The sequence below is a fragment of the Suricata suricatta genome, chromosome 9 (assembly GCF_006229205.1).
Source record: "Suricata suricatta isolate VVHF042 chromosome 9, meerkat_22Aug2017_6uvM2_HiC, whole genome shotgun sequence".
Classification (NCBI taxonomy): Eukaryota; Metazoa; Chordata; class Mammalia; order Carnivora; family Herpestidae; genus Suricata; species Suricata suricatta.
Genome location: NC_043708.1, coordinates 113,416,264 through 113,426,863, shown reverse-complemented (window position 1 = coordinate 113,426,863; position 10,600 = coordinate 113,416,264).

Here is a 10,600-nt window from a genome sequence, read left to right as displayed (position 1 = left end):
GAGAACCAGGGGGAGCAGGGGAGGGAGAGAGAGTTGGGGAGAGAGAGGGATGCAAAACTTGAGACTATTGAATGCTGAGAATGAACTGAGGGTAGAGGGAGAAGGGGGAGGGGGGAAAAGAGGTGGTGATGATGGTGGAGGGCACTTGTGGGGAAGAGCACTGGGTGTTGTATGGGAAACAATTTGACAATAAAATATTATGGTGAAAAAAATAAGTAAAAAAAAAAAAAAGAAAAAAGAAGCAGAAGCTCCCCCTTGCGGATAGGCATGGATTGGTTTAGTAGGTCCCAGGGGCTGCTCTCAGAGGCTCCGTCTTTGTGGCTGTAGAGAGTAGAATGGAGGCACTCAAGCCCTGCTGGAACCTAGTACCTCAGGCCACTCTAATGAGTCCGATCTCCTTGTGCCATAGCTGAGCCATGTTGTATTTTCCAGGCTTGCTTTGGTTCAAAGTCCTAGTCCATCACTTTTATGCTACCACAGGTGAGATGTACTTGCTTTGGTGGCTGGTTTCTTAGAGGGAGGGATCAGTTTCTCTAGGCTCAGGCTGGGATTTGCACTGCCGCTGCCTGAGGGGAGGTGTGCTGCCTTAGGCAAGGTGTGCAGTAGGAGGTGAAGTGCATGCCCTCACAGACACTGCTGCGGACTCCTAGCCTCCAGCCAGGATCCCGATAGAGCAGGAGGAGGGAGTGTTGTCTCTTGGCGCTGGCTGGGATTTGCGCTGCTGCACCCCGAGGTTCCATGTGCTGCCAGAAATGAGCTGCACGCTCCTGTAGCCGAAGTGAGAGCCCCTGCCTCCACCGCCGCCAACTCCCTGCCGGGATCACGTAAGGGTGGGGGCTATTTTTTCCCCTGTTGGCACCCGGGGTTCGGAATTCATGCGACCAATGCTGGAGGCGAGATGTGCTGTGGAAATGAGGTGTGTGCTCCCACTCCCGAAGCCGAGGTTGAAGTGAGCACCCCCCGGCGCTGCCACAGCAGCCGCCGACTCCCCGCAGGGATGGCACATAGGTGGAAGCTGTTTTTTCCCTTGTACGATTGGACTGGGGATTCAGGCTTCCCATCAGTTATAATGGAGTGAGAGTTTCTCTCTCCGAGTGCAGTACACTTTCTTTATCTCTTCCCCAGAGACAGTACTATGAGCGTGTTCAGTTTCTCTTTCTCTTCCAATTGTCTCTCAGGGGCTCTGCGTATTTGCCCCGTGTTAGGCTGGGGCTCCCACCTCCCCTGCCCTTCTTGGGCTGGCCCATTTTCCAATCTCTCCACTTTGCACTCACTCACTCAGGTATCTTTGAGGTTGTCTTCTTTCTGGAGTCTGTATTATCTCCTTCCACTCTTGCAGATGAGCGTAATGTCCTTCTCAGTTCGATAGATGGGGCAGATGAAGTTTACAGAACTCCCTTACTCTCTGCCATCTTGGCTCCTCCTCTCATTGTTAAGATAGCTTTCAAAGTCTTTGGTAACCTAAAACTTTACAGTTTTTGCCTGCATGATAAATTGAGATTGAATTCATTGGATACATAATGAAATAAGAGGCTAAAGCACTAATCACTAGATGTGGGTTTGTGGTTTTGATTGTTCCAGATAAAGTAAGGGTATTTGGATCTGCTGGAAAACATGCTTTATACTTAATCGATTCATAAATTTGCCATCTAAGGAATTCTGGTGTAAGAGACAGTATGCAATTGGTTACTATTTAGTTTTCACTGGAGACTAAGGTTTCTAAGTGTTAAAATTCTGCTAAATGTAGTTAAGACTGCTGGAACTAGAGAAAGCAACTCTGTATGTAAAAAAGTAGGTGTGTAAGAAAGATATAAGGAGTGAAAATACATTTTTTGCTGAAGGTAAGAGAAAGTAATTTTGTCCTCAATGAGACTGGTTGTTTGGAGAAAAAAGTCAAAATCTGAAAGCAAATGATAGTTGTAGAAGGTTTGTGAAGGGAAATCTTTAGAAAGAAATTTTATATGTGGTTAGAACCAACTAAAGTTAAAATAAATGGATTTTTAAAGTACATTGGTTTAAGATTAAAAAATTTCCTCCTTTGATTTAAAATCTGGGGAAATGGTGGTAATACCCTTGGTGTCAGTTTCCAAATCCTCCACAAATGTGTTGTTCCTGTTTAGCAGAGGAATGAATGCTTGTGGCATATGAGGGATGATATATGAAGAGGTTTTACTGGAATACATGGGAGCAATTTTATTCAACTTAGCCCATTGTATGCTGAAAATGGATATCCACATGGCTGGAACATATTTATGTGGGCATTGCTGAAAAAGGTAGGGGAATAGATCTTGACTTTGGCTATTTAACCATTCCCTCAATGACCTATGATAAATGTATAAATTACTGTTGAGTCAAAATAAGATTAGTGCATCCTATTAGAACCAGGGAAGTCTTGATTGGTCAGAGTCCCTCCACCCAAGTTCCTGTGGGCAGGAAATGGAGGGGTAGGAGAAATCAGGAGGACCAGGTCAGCTCTTGGAGGTAGGGTCAAGCCTGGGTAAGAGCGACTACTCCCAACACCTCATAAAACTGAAAGGACTTTTGGCTGCCAGTCGCATAGGCAGCCAAGTACAGGGTCAGAAGTTGAGGTTTCTCCTGGCCAGATCTGGGAAATTGAGATAAGGGACATCTTTCTTCCTTTTTTTCTATAGATGGATTATTCTGGAACCAAGGCCGATACTACTTTGGAAAGCATTCTGACTCATTTTGTTTTATGCAAAGGTTTGGCCCCAGTGCAAACTGGAGGAGGAAACCTGGCCCCAAGAGGGAAATATCTATGATAATATTAACTTACAATTTAGCTTGTTTTGCAAATGTGAAGGGAAATGGGGAGAAGTCCCCTGCGTTCAGTGTTTTGGTCCTTAAGAAAAAACCGAGGTGGAGGTATGCAGTGTAAGGTCAATTCTGATTTTTAATGGCAACCCTTTCTAAAGTCCAGCAATTAGAAGGGGAAACAATTAAGGTCCCCTTACCTGTATCTAAAGCAGACCTAGAGAATGAGGAAGGGAAGTCTTACACCTCAACCTCCTCCTCCTTGGGTCCTCAACCTATATAAAAAGTACAATTCTGCTCCCTGCTGTCCACCTTATCCAGGTGCTCCCTGTAATGTAAGAGGCACATTTCCCTTATGAGAAGCTAGAATGCCAGAAGAAGAAACTTTCACATTATAAGATCTAAAACAGATAATGGAGATCTAGATAAATGTTCTGATTGGATAAGTGTATAGAGGCTTTTCAGAATATTACATATGTTTTTGAGTTGACCTGGAAAGATATGGGGATGAGCAACTCATTAATAATCATGAGACTGCAGGTCCTATAGGGAACTTCCAGTTTCCTACTGGAGCTTAGGCAGTTCTACCCCAAGATCCTAATTGAGACTATGACCATCCCATTGGGGAATGGTGTTGCTGTCACCTCCAAGCATGTGTTTTGGAAAAATTAAGGAAATCTAAGAGTAAGCCCTTAAATTATGCTAAATTAGGCACTGTTTTACAAACAGAGATTAAGAGCCTGATGCCCTTCCTGGGGGGAGGTTGAGGGAGGTTCTCATTAAATATATGGCTATCTCTCCTGACACCCCTAAGTCTGAGATGATTTTAAAGGACAAATTTGTCACTCAATCAGCCCTAGATATTCAGAGGAAATACAAAAATTGGCTGTTGGCCTAGAAGGGACCTGACCCCGGAGGAGCTCTTATGAGCTTCCAATAGGGTATATTACCACCAAGATCAAAAAAACCCAAACAGGCTTAAAAATAAAATGACAACAACAACAACAAAAAACCCCAAAAAACAAAAACTGAGGGCTCAGTTGCAGCCTTATGTACTATGTCAGAGTAGATTTCCTGAGGTCCTGACCCCAAATGTGTGTGTTGCCAGTCAGGACACTGGAAATGAGACTGTCCTCAGAAGGGACAACAGAAGTCAAAGCTCCGTAAACCCTGCCCCTTCTATGGAGATCATCACCAGAAATCTAAATGCTCTCAGGGACCTCTATCAGATAAACAGAGGGATCAGATAAACAGTATCCCTAAAAGGGACTGATGGGGCCTGGGATTCTTTGGGGTGGTTACCCAGATACAAGTGTCTATTGGAAAACCAGAGCCTTGGGTAATTCTGGAAAATTCAGGTAACTAAAAGCTGGTTCATGTCCTTCTTGATACTGGAGCCACCTTTTCTGTCCTCCTTTCCACTCCAGGCCAACTATCCAAAAACCAGCATGACGAATAGAGGCATCTCTAGTAAACTTATAACTAAATTTTTCTCTCAGCCCCTGGGATGGATATGGGGAAAACTAATTTTTTTTCTTTCTTTCTTGATAATACCAGAGAGTCTTACTCCCTTGGTAGAAAGGGACATTAAAATAGCTCACCTGCTATATCAATTATTTTTTTTTTAATTTTAACTGTTTTTTAAATTTATTTTTGAGAGACAGAGAGAGACAGTGCAAGCAGGGGAGGGCCAGAGAGATATACAGAATCTGAAGCAGGCTCCAGGCTCTGAGCCAGCCATCAGCACAGAGCCCAATGCGGGGCCCAAACCCACGAACCGCAAGATCATGACCTGAGCCGAAGCCAGATGCTCAACCGACTGAGCCACCCAGGCCCCCTCTATCAATTATTAAAGGAGACTCAATCCCACCTACTCTCCCAGGGAAATAAACTGGGGTCTGACTCATGAATACTGACTCCAGCCCTCGGGATAGTTACAAACAATTACCAAGCTCACAGAGCTAAAAGATTATTAAAGCACGGCATCAGGCTTTTCACTTAGGGAGGGATAAAACTTATCAAATGGCCCAAAGGATATTTACTGGGAGAAATTTGTCAAGGACAGTTCAGCAAGCAGTATAGGCTTATAAAGTATGTCTTAGAACAATCCTCTCAACCACAAACTTGTTCTCCCAGGCAATCAAGGAACTGGAGGCTATCCAGAGGAAACTAGCAATTAGATTTCACTTATATGCCAAGGGCAAAGGGGTTTCAACATTCGTTGGTATGGGTTGATACTTTTTCTAATTGGGTAGAGGCCTTCCCCTGCAAGATGGAAAAAACACAAGAAATAATAAAAGTTCTGCTTTATAAAATAATACCCAAATGGCTTACCTAAAATTTTGCAAATTAATAATAGTAAACGGCTGCCTTGCCTCTCTGGTAGGACTCCCGGCTCTTGGAAAAGTTTTATGCCTTGAAATAAAGCAACTGTCTGCTTATACTCAGCAAAACTATAAATAATGCCTCATATGCATTAGATGCTTCCAAAAAATTAAAAAGTTAGGACCAAACTCTTGGAGAGTAGAGCCCACCATTGATTAGTTACTGCTCTTCCATCACCTGGGTTATGAGAGATTCCCTGAGATATGTTGTTTCAATATAACTGATAATTCTCACAGAGTCTTAGAAATGATAGATGACACTTGGACATAATTGGACAAACTCAGGGTCTCTCCTGGATTGTGTGACTGGTTTGGGAATTGGGGAAATTATCTTGAGATGCCATCTTTTGGACAGTATAATCTTTACTTTGTGTTTTTCTCTTTGTGTCTGCTAATGTTTATGCTGCCTTATGCCTGCCAACCTTCCTGTAGAACCATACCATGGACCACTCAACTTACCCTTAGGTAGACTCTAACTGCTATACCCTCACACCATCCCTTATCAGCTTGAGGAAGCCAGAATGGTCATCATCCCTGTTCCCTAACAGCAGTTAGGGGCCCTATTCCAGGGGGAGGAATAAATAGGGTTATTCATTAGGCAGGGTTAACATTAGGCATGGAGAGATAAGGAACCTTCAAGGAGGCAGACTGCAGTTGCAAGTGGGAAGCTAAAGAAGCAGATGGAATTCTCCCCTTAAAAAATCATTTATGGGCACCTTCTCCCATTCTCAAGGGCATAAGGGGGGATCTAAATAAGATAGGCAATATAACCCTAAAGCAACAGATGAGGGCCCTTGCTCTACCCTAGCCACCTTACACCACTGGGTTAGGGAGCTGTGAGTCTGACCACACTCACCCCTTTAAACCAGGAGGTGCTGTATGGGTGAAGGAGTGGGATGTCAAATCCTTAGAGCACATCTGGAAAGGCCCATTCACTGTCATTTTGTCCACCCCTACTGCAGTAAGGGTAGCCAAGGTAGGAGCCTGGATTCACCACAGCAGAGTTAAGCTGGCATCTCAAAATTGGGAATACATTCCATCAACAATGTGCAAGCTGACTGTTAGACCTTTTCCTTCTGAAGCGAGTCACCAAGAGTGAAACCCACGGACACAAACGGAGATGGTGTATGAGTTTATTTTAGTTTGGCCGAACAGCCCCTCCCAAGTGGTGGCAAGTCCTCAGGAGAGAGCGCCACCGAGCAGGAGCTCAGGGTTTTTAAGGGCTTTGGCAAGACAAAATAAGTCATCATTTAGTTAATCAATCATAGTTTATAGCATCTTATAGTGGTCAATCAAATTTTGACACACAAACGTAAGATTTGGTAGAGACCTATCAGTTTTAGAGTTTTTTGTCTTAGGAGAAATTTGAAGTGACCAATCACAGGTCTGAAGAAGAGAAGCAGGTGCACAGAAGCAAAAACTTGGTGGTTAAAGGGTTGGATCTAGCAACAGTATCTTAGAAAACAAGTTAACCTTTAAGTTATAATTTATGGGTTACATCTTACGACTCCCAGAGCTCAATTTCCCGACCCTTGATTGTTCAAGCAGAGGGGCTGGAGAGTGAAACAATGGTTGGTAATTTTTCATTAGGGTCAGCTTGACCTGAGGAGGGTCTCACACTGACCATACGGAAGAAGTAATCTGCGGCTCCAGAGGCTCTGGGAGATTGCAGCCCTGCTTTAGTCACTCCAGAAGCTAACTAATCTATGTATAGCAGAAGCTTGAGAAATCACGGTCCAATGGAACAAAGGACTGTTCTTATTTTCCATATCTGTTTCCTTTCTGTGATGCACTGTCACCCCCTTGTTTCTCTCTGTTATTGTGATTCTTGTTCTACTTTTTACCATAGAACTGACAGAAGCTTTCCTGGATGGCTGGGAATATGATGAGAGGTTTCTTTTAGCACTCACCTTTTTGTGGGTAGGATGCTTTGTTGGTACCAACAGGGGGAATCAATGGCCAAGAGAGGCTACAGAATTTAGATCCATGTGAACCTTATAGTGGAACAGAATACTCCAGTCCTACTACTGGGATTTGGCTCCTCAAAACGTCAACTATTGGGGGGGAAAACCTGCCTTGCCTTGTGAGAAAGGAAGTTTATCATCTCTGTTGGAAGCTTAACATGCCTGGGCCAAAGATATTATAACTCAACTGCCTGGGAAACTTAATGGTGGGGGACCCCAGATCACCGTGTGATCACATTGTGGAGGGTAAGTTTAAGAATTTTCTGAACTTGCACCAATGGTTTAACAAGATTTAGGGCGGAAAGCCACCACAGCGTGAAAGTGCCAAGGGCTAGTGACCAAAATACCTTGTTACCCCTGAGGTAGCATTCTCTATCTGTCTTAGCCCCTAGAAAAGTTAAGATAAACAGATAAGGTGCCTGGTGCCTGTAGTAAATGTCCACCTGTGTGGCTATTTTTATTTGTCTTGACCCTAATCCCTAACACCGCATATCTTTGAAAATCCCTTTTCTCTCACACACAAAAGTTAATGTTACTGTTTTGTTTCTTTCTGCACCACGTATGTAAGTTTTCTTTCTGCAACACATATGTAAGCCTTCTGATTCTAATAAATATGGAGAAAAGACCCTTACACAGGACTCTTTTCTCCTTTCAGACATTATGTTAGGCCATAAATTACCAACCATTGTTTTCACTTGCCCACTTCTATTCTGGTAACCCTAGGAATGTAACTCGATAAAAGATTCTGTTAAAACAACCTCACCTGGAAAAGGCAAAGTCAACAGGTGAAAGTCATCTAGTCACTGCCCCACGATATAGTTACCACCAAATGCTCTAAGATGATGATTGGTTACTCTGGCTTATATAGACCCTGAGCTTCTGCTCCTCAGGGCGCTCTTCCGAGGAATTACTTGGGAGGGGTCGTTTGTCTGAACTGAAATAACCAACTCCATTTGTGTTTGTGGATTCCGTTCTCTGTGACCCGCATTGGGAAATAGGGTCCAACAATTAGCCTCTCTCGATTCCTTTCTGCATCTGCTCTCTTGCTGGACAAAAGAGAACTCCAGACTCAAAGTCTATAACACCCTACCCCTGTCTACCTTCTCTCATCTCCAAGAGGCCTGGGATAATGTTGATGCAGACATCAAATGGCAGGCCCCAGGTGGACTATACTGTATATGTGAAAGGACAGCCTATACACTACTTCCCTCAGACTGGTCTGTGTTATGTGCACAGGGAAATATCCTTCCATATTTCTTACTGCTCCCACTTGCCAGAGGGGAATATTTGAGAGTCCAAATATATGGGAACAAGGAAACTCAAAGGAAATGACGTGCCCTACAAATTGGTAATTGGAAAGATGATGAATGGCCTCCTGAGCGTATACTCTAATATTACGGCTCTGCCACTGGGCAGAGGATGCGTCCTGGGGCTACTGCACTCCAATTTACATGCTAAACAACATGCTGCAAGCAGTTGTAGACATTATAACCAATAGAACTATCAGGGCCCTTAATAGCCAAGGAGCAGACCGAAATGAGCAATGCTATCTATCAAAATCGCATGGCCTTAGATTGCTTGCTTCAAAGGGAGGAGTTTGTGGAAAGTTTGACCTGAGCAACTGCTGCCTACTGTTAGATGATGAAGGAAAAGTTATAGAAGAGATCATAGGTCGAATGAGAAAAGTTGTTCATGTCCCAATCTAGACCTGGAAAAGTTGGGACCCTGGGGAGTTTATTCAGAGAATGTTTTTTAAACTCTTAGGGGATCCAAAACCCTCATGGGAATTATCCTCTTGATTTTGGGAGCTTGCTTAATCCTACCTTGCCTAGCTTCCCTGGTTATATGGTCTGTCTCTAGCCTCACTGAGGCAATGGTTGAAAGAAAAACAGCCATGCATGTGATGATGTTATGAAATATAGATCTCTAAACCAAGGTGATGCTCTTTGACCCAAAATGGGGGAGGGGGGAGTCTGAGAATCAAATGGGGGAATGTAGTAGAATCTCCTCCCTAAGGAATGTGGTGAGAAAAGACCTCAAGGGAAGGCCACTTGGATATGTGCATATGTGCGTCCTTCACAAGCCCTGTAACAGGAGGTCACCCAACCAGACTGTATGCCTATATGTTACCCATATATGAGAGACAATGTAGAAAATTTATAAAAGGGTATACCATGTGGCATTCAGGGCTCAGTTTTTTGGGTACCAACCCTGTGAGCCCATATCGGCATGAATAAAGTTGCTTCCTGGAAAGAAAAGCCTCGATGTCACGACTCTTTGTGCAAGAAATCTGCCACAATTCCAGCCAAAACCTTGGTAAAATGATCAGTATTTCCAGTGGTGTCTTGTTACAAGAGCAGATTCTTTTTAAAAAAAAATTTTTTTTAATGTTTATTTATTTTTGAGACAGAAACAGAGCATGAACGTGCAGGGGCAGAGAGAGAGGGAGACACAGAATCTGAAGCAGGCTCCAGGCTCTGAGCTGTCAGTACAGAGCCCAACGTGCGGATCGAACCCACGAACCATGAGATCATGACCTGAGCCGAAGTAGGATGCTTAACCAACCGACACCCAGAAGCCCCTACAAGAACAGATTCTTACTGAACTTATGCAAATGACTGTAATGGTCAAGAACAAATACTCACTGATAATCTTTGAATTTTAGAGGGTACTCTATTATCCTATCTATTGTACTCTGTATCCTATTACTGTATATTATGGATATCTTAAGAGAAAGTTTCCTTGATCTAGAAGAGCAAACATTATAGAACTAGCAATACTTTAAAACAAGAGTCACAAAACTATAACCATCTCCTCAGTTCATTTAATCCCATGTTCCTAATTCTTGTTCAGTTTGAATGCAGCTTTTTAGTTCTGGAAATTCTTACCCATTTTAGTATGAATTTTAAAGATCTCAAATACATGTATCTGTCTTAAAGATCTTTTTTATAAGTCTCCTTGAAGATAAAACATGTTTTATAAGAACACCAGAACAATTAGCTATAAATGACAGAACTCAAAAATGGACATGGTTAAAAATATGATGTGAGAGTTCATTATGATGCAATTGACAAGAAAACTTAGTTATTTTTGTGACACATACCCTTTGATAATCAAAATATTAAGTGATGGACTTATTACCAAAACATTAAAACTTTAGGAATTGCATATATATTTGAGCAGTTACAGCTTTTACCCAAGCAATACAACCTAAGGTTTACCATTATTTGACAGGGCGTTCTACTTACCATACCAAATAGAAAGGCCTAACTGGTCAAAAAGACTTCATTTACAATTTAAATCTTGAGAAGTTTATAAAAACCTTAGAACGTTATAAAGCGGGGGATGGAGCCAAGATGGAGGAGAGGAAGGGAGCTCTGTAAACTCCCTCCGCACCGTTTTTCGAACTGAGAAGGATATTACGTTCATCTGAGAGAGCAGAAGGAGAAAATACGAACTCCAGAAGGAATAGAACCTCAA